General features: G+C 33.8%; 1 protein-coding gene across 1 annotated transcript in view; it reads right to left on the reverse strand.

The window, feature by feature from the left end:
* Positions 1–12,259, reverse strand: part of C9H8orf34 (chromosome 9 C8orf34 homolog) — a 397,961-nt gene that overhangs the window by 299,418 nt on the left and 86,284 nt on the right.

The following is a 12,259-nucleotide window of genomic DNA, read 5'->3' on the forward strand; positions in this document are numbered from 1 at the left end:
TGAGAAAAACTAAGACTAATTTCTTTTTATGTTTTTTTTTTATTTCAGCATATTACGGAGGTACAAATGTTTAGGTTATGCATATTGCCCTTGCCCCGCCTGAGTCAGAGCTTCAAGCGTGTCCATCCCGCAGATGGTGCACACTGCACCCATTACGTGTGTATATACCCATCCTCTCCTCTCTCCTCCCATCTGCCAGACACCCAATGAATGTTACTACTATATGTGCACATAAGTGTTGATCAGTTAATACCAATTTGATGGTGAGCATATATGGTGCTTGTTTTTCCATTCTTGGGATACTTCACTTAGTAGAATGGGTTCCAGCTCTATCCAGGATAACGAAGAGGTGCTAGATCACCATTGGTTTTTGTGGCTGAGTAGAACTCCATGGTAGACATATACATTTTATTAATCCACTCATGTATTGATGGGCACTTGGGTTGTTTCCACATCTTTGCAATTGTGAATTGTGCTGCTGTAAACATTCGAGTGCAGATGTCTTTATTATAGAATGCCTTTTGTTCTTTTGGGTAGATGCCCAGTAATGGGATTGCTGGATCAAATGGTAGTTCTACTTTTATCTCTTTGCGGTATCTCCATATTGCTTTCCACAGAGGTTGCACTAGTTTGCAGTCCCACCAGCAGTGTATGAGTATTCCTGTCTCTCTGCATCCACACCAACATTTATTGTTTTGGGACTTTCTGATAAAGGCCATTCTCACTGGGGATAAGTGATATCTCATTGTGGTTTTGATTTGCATTTCCCTGATGATTAGAGATATTGAGCATTTTTTCATATGTTTGTTAGCCATTAGTCTATCTTCTTTTGAAAAGTTTCTGTTCATGTCCTTTGCCCCCTTTTTGATAGGGTTGTTTGATTTTTTTCTTGCTGATTTTCCTGAGTTCTATCAGCCCTTTATTGGATGTGTAAAATGTGAATATTTTCTCCCATTCTGTAAGTTGTTTGTTTGCTCTAGTGATAGTTTCCTTGGCTGTTCAGAAGCTTTTTAATTTGATCAGGTCCCATTTATTTATTTTTGTTGTTGCTGTGATTGCCTTTGAGATCTTCATAAATTCTTTGCCTAGGCCAATGTCTATAAGAGTTTTTCCAATGTTTTCTTCTAGAATTCTTGTGGTTTCACGCCTTAGGTTTAAGTCTGTTATCCACTGTGAGTTGATCTTTGTGAGAGGTGAAAGGTGCGGATCCTGTTTCAGTCTTCTACCTGTGGCTATCCAGTTTTCCCAGCACCATTTATTGAATAAGGATACATATATGCTACATAACTTATCATGGGAACCAAATCCAGGACAACCAAGGCCACAGTATAATCATGGTTTAATCAACTACACTGGGTAATTTCAAAAGCTATTTTTATAAATAATGGACAGAGATTTGTGAGGTCATCAGTCCAGGATACAGTCCTGGGATGAGAACATCTCTAAAGTTTTCTGAGAGTTTAAAAACCTTACGTAGGTCATACTACATCTTAAAACTCAATGGTACAGTTCAAATACATTTTTAAAAAGTATTCACGGGAAAAGTGGAAAACAGAAAAATAGCATCAACAACATAATACAACCCATAGGAGAAGGTGACAGAATCTGCGATTAGGAAGGGTCTTTGAGGTCACTGAGGCAGAGCTCAGTCCAGTGCAGGAAGCCACCCCCAGCACCTTGCAGATGGTCATTCCTCATTCTTCCCTAATGAGGACACTGTCATAAACAAGCATATTGAGCAGGGCTAATTTTTTAACAACTCATTGTATTAGTCAAATTCTGACTCACTGTGACCTCCACTAATGATTTCTGTCTATGGGTTAAAAAATAAATTTACTGTTTTCTCCACATGGCTTCTGAGATGCTGTTTATCCATTTCTTTGGAACCAAAATAATTTGATTTATTTATATCTTTCAACTCTGTTTTTTAAAATTTAATAAATGTTAATGTTCTTATCTACAAGTTCCCCCAAAGTACTCTACTTTCATTTTAAATATGCCAGGAAATATCCCCCATACTGTAGGTATGATATGCCAAAAACTGACTATAGTGAGATCATTACGGCATGTCTCCTGCCTTCTGTATTTCCATATCATGATTTTTAAGGCATTGTTATGCCATATTCATTCTTTTGTATTTACGTAACTTGTACTTTTCTATTCATATGCACTGTCCTTTCATTTTTTTCTCTAAAATTGTAGTGGTAGTCTATAAATATCCAGCCATTTCTCTTTGTATATTCTGTGCTAAATGTAACGTTTTAAAAAACCTGAAAAAGACTCCCTCAAATGCAAAAGCACAAATAAAACCACTAAGAGTTGCTTTCAGTTTTTGGTTTTAACCTAGGCCAACATATTTATCCCAATTTTCTCATCAAGATTATAAATTTGAAATGGCTATAAAGGACCAGCATACACCATTATGTACAGGAAATTGGTGGGCAATGTCCTTCTTGTCATTTCTGCCAAAATCCTACTTACCATCCACAACCATTCCACACAATAGGTAACTGGTAGAAATGCTTAATATCATATGACAAAACCTTCATCAAACCTACCTACGTCATCTATGACAAATAACTATTGAAAATTGGTAGTATAATATGACCTGGCAGATCTTTGTCCCTATACCAACTTGCACTGTGTAAGTGCTATTTTTTGGTTATCTGAAAATGTACAATTTTTAAATTGACAGCCCATAAAGACTAAGATATATTTTAATATTAATACATCCTTAAATTGTCTTTATTTATTCATTCACTCATTTATTCACTCATTCATATAGCACAAACTATGTATCAGGTACTGCTCTAGATGCTGGATATGTATCCATGGGAATGTAAGTAAAAAAATACTCTGCACTCATGAAGATTACATTCTACCAAGCTCACAATCTATTGATTAGGCTAAATTGTGTTGTTCTTCATAAAACTGGCCTGATTTACATGTAGCATCTATGTTTAACAAAGTTTTAGAAAGAAAGATTTTTTTAAAAAATGAATAGATTATAGTAATTTTTCTACATATAAAAGTTAATGACTGTTAATATATTTGTGCCCTTTTAAAAATATGAACAATCACTTAGAAAACTTTTTAGTTTTATTTCACAAATATTTGTGCTAGGCAATGTTTTAGTTAAGAAAATATCCTTTCCTTCTTAAAAGAGTTATTTCATTATGTTTTAAAATAAGAAATAGATGTAAATTTGTATCAAATACCAATCAGGTGTTGATTAAGATGTCATGAGTTTTCTTATTTGATCAATATGTATGATGTAACAACATACAAAGGTCATCCCAAAAGGAGAGAAGAGAAAGGAGCAGAAAGAATATTTGAAAAATGATGATTAAAAGATATTCCACACAAATGTCATGCAATAATCAAAAGATATTTCATGCAATAAGCCACACAGAGCTGGGTGGCAATACTAATATAAGACAAAATAGATTTTAAGACAAAAATTACAAGAGACAAAGAAAGACATTATACATTGATAAAAGATTCAATCCATCAAGAAAATATAATATTAATAATTATAAGCATAAATTAGCTGAGAAGCCTGAATACATAGGAAGCAAAAATTGACATAATTCAAGGGAGAAACAAAGAGTTCTACAATAATAGTTGGAGATTTTAATATTCTCACTTTCAATAAAAGAACTAGACAGAAGATCAATGTGGACATGAATGATTTGAACAACCCTTTAAACCAATTAGACCTAACAGACGTATACAGAACATTTCACAAACAACAATAGAGTACATACACTTCTCAAGTGCACATGGAACATTCTCTAGCAGGGATCATACATTAGGCATCAAAATAAGTCTCAATAAATTCTTAAAAATAGAAATCATACAAAGTACCTTCTCTGATAACAAAAGAATAAAACTAGAAATCAAAAACAAAAGAAAAACTGGAACATCTACAAATATGAGAAAACTAAACAACACATTCTTATACAACCAATGGGTCAAAGAAGAAATAAGAGAAGTTAGAAAATACTTTGAGACAAAAAAAATTATGAAAAACAACATGCTAAATCTTATGAGATACAGTGAAAGCAGTGCTCAAATGGAAATTTATAGCAGTAAATGTCCCCATTAACAAAGAAGAAGAACGTCACATTGACATAACCTAACTTTATACCTTAAGGAAGTAGAAAAAGAAGAGCAAACTAAATCCAAGCCAGCAAAAGGATGAAAATAGTAACAATTAAAACTGAGATAAATGAAATACAAGGTAGAGAAACAATAGGAAAAAAATCAACAAAAGCAAAACGTGGTTCTTTAAAATGATTTAAAAATTAACAAATCTTTAGCTAGATTGGCTAAGAAAAAAGGGAGAAGACTCAAATCATTAAAATCAGAAATAAAAATGAGATATTACTACAGACCTTAAATATATAAAAAAGGTTTATAAGAGAATACTACAAATGACTGTATGCCAACAAATTGGATAACTTAGATTGAGTGGGAAAATCCCTAGAAACACACAAACTACAAATACTTGCTCAAGCAGAAATAGAAAATCTGAATAGAAGTATGACAAGTAAAGACATTGACTCAGTAATCAAAAATCTCCTAACAAACACAAATGGCTAAAATGGCTTTACTGGTGAAGTCTACCAAGCATTTAAAGAAAAACAAACACCAAGCTTTCTCAAATTCTTCCCCAAAAAATTTAAAAAATTGAAAAAGAGGGATCATATTCTGATTTAATCTATGAAGCCAGCATTGTTCTGATACCAAAGACAAAGACATTACAAGAAAACTACAGACCAATATCTCTTATGATTATAGATGCAAAAATCCTAAACAAAATAGTAGCAAACTAAATCCAGCAGCATATTGAAAATCCACACATTGTAACCAATTGTGATTTATCTCAGGAATTCAAGGGTTATTTAACATAAAAATTAAGCAATGTAAAACATTATATTAATAGAATAGAAGAGAAAAACTGCATGATTGTCTCAACTGATGAAGAAAAAAGCACTTGAAAAAATTCAACACAATTTCATGATAAAAAAATTTAACTAGGAATAGAAAGAAACTTCCTCAACATGAAAAAAGTCATGTGAGAAAAACTCACAGCCAATATCATATTCAGTGGTATAAGACTTAAAGCCTTTCCCTGAAGATGAGTAACAAGAAAAGAATGCCTGCCTGCTTTTATCATTTCTGTCCCACCATGTATTGGAATTTCTAGCTAGAGCAATTATACAATAAAAAAATAAATAAAAGGCAACCAAATGAGAAAGGAAAAAGTAAAACTATCTGTATAAGCAGATGGCATAATCTTATATTTAGAAGTCCTAAAGAATTCACAAAAAAACTATTAGAACTAATAAACTACTTCAGCAAAGTTTCAGAATATAAGATCAAAAGACAAAAATCAGTTTTATCTCTATACACTAAGCAATGACAATCTAAAAAGGAAAATGAGAACCAATTGCATTTACAATAGTATCTGAAACAATAAAATACTTATGAATAAATTTAACCAAGGAGGTACTAGTCTTGTACACTGAAAACTACAAAACATTGCTTAAAGTAATCAAAGGAGGCATAAATAAATGAAGACATCTCATGTTCAAGGATTGGAAACTTTATTGTTATGATCACAATACTCTCCAAAGTGATCTACTGAGTTAATGCATTTCCTATCAAAATACCAACGGCCTTTTTTCAGAAATAAAAAAAAAAAACCTGATCCTAAAATTGATACAGAATTTCAAGGGACTCAGATAGACAAAAAGAGAAAAACAAAATTGGAAAACTCACACTTCCTAATTTAAAAACTTATTACAAATCAATAGTAATCAAAACAATGTGGTACTCACATAAGGATAAGCATGTAGATTAATGGAATAGAACTGCAAGTCCAAAAATAAACCCTCATATTTATGGTCAATTGATTTTCAACAGGGTGCCATGATCATTCAATGGGAAAAGAACAGTATTTTCAAAAAATTGTTCTGAGACAACTGAATATCCACATGCAAAAGAGTGAAGTTGGGCTGGGCGCAGTGGCTCACTCCTGTAATCCTAGCACTCTGGGAGGCCGAGACAGGCGGATTGTTTGAGCTCAGGGGTTCAAGACCAGCCTGAGCAAGAGTGAGACCCCATCTCTACTAAAAATAGAAAGAAATTATATAGCCAACTAAAAATCTATATAGAAAAAATTTGCCGGGCATGGTGGTGCATGCCTGAAGTCCCAGCTGCTCGGGAGGCTGAGGCAGAAGGATTGCTTGAGCCCAGGAGTTTGAGGTTGCTATGAGCTAGGCTGACACCATGGCACTCTAGCCTGGGCAACAGAGTGAGACTCTGTCTCAAAAAAAAAAAAAAAAAAAAAAAAGATTGAAGTTGGACCCCTATCTTCTATCATATACAAAAAGTAACTTAAAATGGAACAAATACTTGTGTATGAGACCTAAAACTATAAAACTATTAGACTAAAAGATAGAGATAAATCTTTATGACCTTGGATTTGACAGGAGTTTCTTAGATATTACACAAAAAACACAAGCAAAGAAAAGAAAAAAATAAATTGAGCTTCATTCAAATTAAAAACTGTGCATAAAAGAATACTATCAAGAAAGTAAAAAGATAATCTATAAAATGGGAGAAAACATTCATCAATCATATATTAATAAGGGTCTAGTATCCAGAATACACAAAGAATTCTCACAACTCAATAACAATTAAAAAATGGGCAAAGGACTTGAATAGGTATTTTCCTAAGGAGGATATTCAAATGGATAAGAAGCACTTGAAAAGATGCTCAAGATCATTAGTCATTAGGGAAATGCAAATCAAAACAACGAGATATCACTTCATAGCTACCTGAATGGCTATACTTTGTAAAAAGAAAAAAAAAAAGAAAAAGAAAAAAAGGAAAATAACAAGTGTTGGTACAGATATGGAGAAACTGGAACCCTTGTACATTGCTAGTTGGAATTTAAAATGGTGCAGCTTCTGTGGAAAACAGTTGGCAGCTCCTCAAAGTTATACAAATAATTACCATATGACCCAGAAATTCTATTACAAGGTATAATACCCAAATAATGGAAAAAAGGTATTAAAACAAATGCTTGTATATGAATGTTCATACTGACACTATTTGCAATAGCCAAAAGATAGAAACAACCAAAATACCCATTAGCAGATGAACAGATAAAGAAAACATGGTAAAACCACAAAATGGAATACTATTCAGCCATAAAAAGGAATGAAGTAGTGTACATACTATAATGTGGATGAACCACATAAATATGCTCTATGTAAAATAAGCCAGAAACAAAAGATCACATTGTATGATTCCATTCATATGATATACAGGCATACCTTGTTTTATTGTGCTTCACTTTATTGCACTTTGCAGATACTGATTTTTTTACAAATTGAAAGTTTGCAGTACCCCTACATCAAGCAAGCCCATCAGCACCATTTTTTCCAACAGCATATGCTTACTTTGTATCTCTGTGACACATTTTGGTAATTCTTTCAAAATTTCAAACTTTTTTCAATATCATTATATCTGTTATGGTGATCTGTGATCAGTGATCTTTGATGTTACTATTATAATTGTTTTGGGGTAAAAGGACTGTGCTAACTTAATTGATAAATGTTGTGTATGTTCTCACTGCTCCACTGACTGGCCATTCCCTCGCCTCTCTCCTTCTCCTCAGACCTGCCTATTACCTGAGACAAACAATAATGAAATTAGGCCAACTAATAACCCTATAGTGGCTTCTAAGTGTCCAAATGAAAGGAAGAGTTGCATATCTCTCACTTTAAATCAAAAGCTAGAAATGATTAAGCTTAGTGAGAAAATGATTAAGCCATGTGGAAAGCCAAGAAAGGTCAAAATGTCAGCCTCTTCTGCCAAACAGTTAGCCAAGTCATAATGCAAAGAAAAAGTTCTTTAAGGAAATTGAAAGTGCTACTCCTACAAATGATAAGAAAGTGAAATAGCCCTATTGTTGATATAGAGAAAGTTTTAGTGGTCTGGACAGAAGATCAAACCAGACACAACATTCCCTTAAGCCAAAGCCTAATTCAGAGCAAGGTCTTACCTCTCTTCAATTCTATGTGGGCTGAGAGGGGTGAGGAAAAAAGCTGGAAGCCAACAGGGGTTGGCTCATGAGCATGAAGGAAAGAAGCCATCTCTGTATCATAAAAGTGCAAGATGAAGCAGCAAGTGCTTATGGAGAAGCTGCAGAAAGTTATTCAGAAGATGTAACTAAGATAAGAGATGAAGGTGGCTACACTAAAAACAGATTTTCAGTTTAGACAAAACAGCTTCATACTGGAAGAAGATGTTCATAGTTAGAGGGGAGAAGTCAAAACCCAGCTTCAAAGCTTCAACAGATAGGCTGATTCTCTTATTAGAGACTAATGCAGCTGGTGACTTTAAGTTGAAGCCAATGCTCATTTCCCCCTCTAAAAATCCTAAGGCCCTTAAGAATTATGCTAAATCTATTCTGTCTGTGCTCTAGAAATGGAACAACAAAGTCTGGATGACAGCACATCTATTTACAGCATGGATTACTGCATATTTTAGGCCTGCTATTAAGACCTACTGCTTAGAAAAAAGATTCCTTTCAATATATTACTGCTCATTGACAATGTACCTAGTTAGCCAAAAGCTGTGATGGAGATGTAGGATACTAATGTTTTTATGCCTGCTAATACAGCAACCATTCTGCAGCCCATGGATAAAGGGGTCATTTTGACTTTGAGTCTTATTATCTAAGAAATACATTTCATAAGGCTATAACTGCCATAGATAGTGATTCCTCTGATGGATATGGGGAAAGTAATTTGAAAAAATTCTGGAAAGGATTCACCATTCTAGATGCCATTGAGAACATCCGTGATTCATGGGAGGAGGTCAAAACATCAACATTAACAGGAGTTTGGAAGAAGTTGATTCCAACTGTCTTGGATGACTTAGAGGGGTTCAGGACTTCAGAGAATGAAGTAACTGCAAATGTGGTGGAAATAGAAAGAGAACTAAAAGCAGAAATAGAGCCTGAAGATGGGACTGAATTGCAGCAATCTCATGATACCACTTGAATGAATGAGGAGTTTCTTCTTATGGATGAGCAAAGAAAGTGGAATCTACTCCTGGTGAAGATTCTATGAACATTGCTGAAATGACAACAAAGGATTTAGAATATTACATGAACTTAGTTGATCAAGCAGTGGCAGGGCTTGAGAGGATTAACCGCAACTTTGAAAGAAGTTCCACTGTGGGTAAAATGCCATCAAACAGCATCATATGCCACAGAGCAATCTTTCACGAAAGGAAGAGTCAATGGATAGGGCAAACTTCATTATTGTCTTGTTTTAAGAAATTCCCACAGCCATCCCAACCTTTAGCAACCACCACCCTGATCAGTCAGCTGCCATCAACATCGATGCAAGACTCTCCACCAGCAAAAAGATTATGATTTGCTGCAGGCTCAGATGATTGTTAGCATTTTTTTAGCAATACTGCATTTTTAAATTAATGTACAATTTTTTAAACATAATGCTGTTGCACACTTAACAGACTACAGTATAATGTAAACATAACTGTTATATGCACTGAGAAAGCAAAAAATTTGTGTAACTCATTTTGCAATAATCACTTCATTGCGGTTCAGGCACCAAATCCACAATTTCTCCAAGGTATGCCTGTACCCTAAACAGATAAATTTATAGAGACAGAAAGCAAGTTGCCAGGTTAGGGTGGGAGGTGGGAATATTGAGTGACTGATTATTGGGTATAGGGTTTCCTTTTGGGGTAATAAAAATGTTTTCAAACTAGATAGTGGTAAAGACCAGGTAACACAATATTGTGAATGTACTAAATGCCATCGAATTGTACAATGTAGAATAGGTTAATCTTATGTTAATTTTACCTAAAAGAAAAAGTCTTGGGGTGATTCGTTATAGATCCATAGTAACTGGAACATCTCTTAAAATTCTTTGCCTTTAAGGGTAAGGATCAAAGTTATGGGGTTTTTTTCCATATAAATGTCTAACTTTGTTGGGCATAGTGTTCAAAAATGTCAATTAATGCAAAGTGGTTAATAGTGTTGTTCAACTCTCCCATATCCTGATTTTTTTGTCCACTTATTCTGTTTCTATTTCCCTTTAGTTTTGTAAATTTTTGCATCACATAATTGACAACTTTGTTTGTGGTTGCATACCTCTGCGGTATTCATCTTTTGATTAAATGACCTTTTATCATTATGATATGGTCTTTGTATCTCTGGTAATATCCTTATTGAATTATACCTGGTCTGATATTACTTTAGCCTTATAGGCTTCTTTATGCTTAGTGTTTCAAACTGTTTGTGTCTGTATATTTAAAGTGTGTTTCTTAACTTTTTTAAAAAATCTACATTCTTTATCCAGCATGATAATATTTGCTTTCATTGGGATGTTTATTACATTTATATTTATTATAATTATGGACATGTTTGTACCTCAGCCTACAATATTGGTATTTGATTTTTATTTTTCCAATCTGTTCTTTGTTTCTGCTATTCTTTTTTCCTGCTTTTGTTTTAGGAGGATACAGAATTTTTTTCACATCTCATTTTAATGCATCTACTAGTAATTTTTGAGTTAAGAATTTTGTACTGTTTCGTAGTAATGATTAGAGATGATAAATGTATCTTTAACCTATCATAATCTATGTTCAAAAGATATTTTATTACTTTAGGAGCAATTTAATATGTTTTGACAATGTACTTCCAATGAATAATCCTAAATCTATTGTATGCTTATTGTTGTATATATTAACTCTACACATGGTAGTTTTAAAAACCCATGCTATTTTGTTATTAGTTTTGCTTTAAAAAGCTTGTTAACAGTCTGATGGAACTAGAGGCTGGAAGTAGGTTACCTGAGTAGAAAGGGAGATAATCCCCAGACTGGCAGCAATGCCCCAAGGCTAGATCATATCCTATAGAGAGCACAGGACCTGTAGAATGAGCCTTTTGGCATTCTCCCCTCAATATGAGTGATTAAATCCAAAACTGACCCCATAATTTTGTAATCCCCTAGGGTAATGGACTTATCATTGGAAGAGAAAGAGAGACAGAAAGAGAAAGAGAACAGAGAGACAGGAGAGGGGGAGAGAGAGAGATCTCCTTGATGAAAAGGGAGAATGAGATCTAATTTATTTCATTTTTTATTTCTTCCTTTATTCCTTTTTATCATTTAGCACATATTAATGGAACTAGGCACTGTGTTGGATATGACTGAGTATATTGTTATGAATCTCTACGAATTTTAAACTTACATATTTTTTAAATGTTGGGACCTAATTTTATACACCAAACAGGTAAAGTAGGATAATTTGGTTGTAATCATAATTTCTAAAGAACACTTGAAGTTTGCAATACTTCATATAATTCCAACAAGAACTTAGTGTGGTTAACACAATACTTTTTGTGAGTACCACGCTGTAAATAAAGACACACACAGAGTTAACTTTAGTTGCTTTCACAAATGACCCAGATTCAGATTCCAGTTAGCACATAGTGGTTTTTCAAACATTTCCAAACAAAGATAAATGTTTTCTGCCTACTCTTTTCTCTGTGGAAATTAAAATCAAACATCTCTCTCTGTAACAAGCACAAGGAATTGATGTGTAAGAAGAACAGCTTGAGAGCTCTCTTTTCTTCTAAGAATAACTGTGATTTTCTACAGGCTGCTGAGGTTTTTGACATGTCTACAGGTATGTGGTGGTAGCAGAGCACTGGGGAAACCCAGCAGCTACCAAGGCAATGGGCCATTGACAGAGAAGCGATGCTCAGGGAAGTAGGGAATGAAATAAATACAGGGGCTTCATTCACATATAATGAGTAGGAAGATTCTAGATGAAGGATTTTTTAAAATTTTTGTTAAATGTTTTGAACAGAAATCTGCTTTGCTTCTGGTCTAAAAGACTTAATTTGCTTTTACATACTTTATTAAATATAGATTAGGTGCTGTTTTGAATGTGACATAATGCTGCCACTGGCCATGAGAGGCAAGAGAATTGCTCTATGTACTTTCAAAGACTATTATACTCAAAAAGGTCTAAATCAATTACATATGTTTGAAAATGTAAGTGATGGAGCAGATATGTATAAGTAAAGATCAATGTTAATACTGAAATGAATGTGAAATTCATTAGGATTAACAGCCAGAAATATAAGATGAAAAGTTGGGCTTCAATTACTACCTTTCCTTCATTTTCTTAACAAAATAG

The sequence above is a fragment of the Lemur catta genome, chromosome 9, assembly GCF_020740605.2.
Source record: "Lemur catta isolate mLemCat1 chromosome 9, mLemCat1.pri, whole genome shotgun sequence".
NCBI classification, from domain to species: domain Eukaryota; kingdom Metazoa; phylum Chordata; class Mammalia; order Primates; family Lemuridae; genus Lemur; species Lemur catta.